Source organism: Gavialis gangeticus, unplaced genomic scaffold (assembly GCF_001723915.1).
Source record: "Gavialis gangeticus isolate Ggan-Ray unplaced genomic scaffold, GavGan_comp1, whole genome shotgun sequence".
Classification (NCBI taxonomy): domain Eukaryota; kingdom Metazoa; phylum Chordata; order Crocodylia; family Gavialidae; genus Gavialis; species Gavialis gangeticus.
In genome coordinates this window covers 107038643-107038885 of record NW_017728992.1, presented here as the reverse complement: position 1 = coordinate 107038885, position 243 = coordinate 107038643, and positions in this window count along the sequence as shown.

The following is a 243-nucleotide window of genomic DNA, read 5'->3' as shown; positions in this document are numbered from 1 at the left end:
CCAGTAGCCAGTACCAGGTTGAGCAGTGCTTTACCTCTCGTTGACCCGTAGACTTCTTAAGTCAGGTAGGTCATCCACGCAAGATAGGAAGTTTTGCGACCTCTCAGATTTTGTTGAGTGCTCCTCCCACGAGACGTCTGGGTAATTGAAGACACCCATGACAACCATGGTCCTGGAGCATGCAGCCTTAGCCAATTCCTGGGTGAACTCCTTGTCAAGCTCTTGACTTTGGGTGGGGGGTTT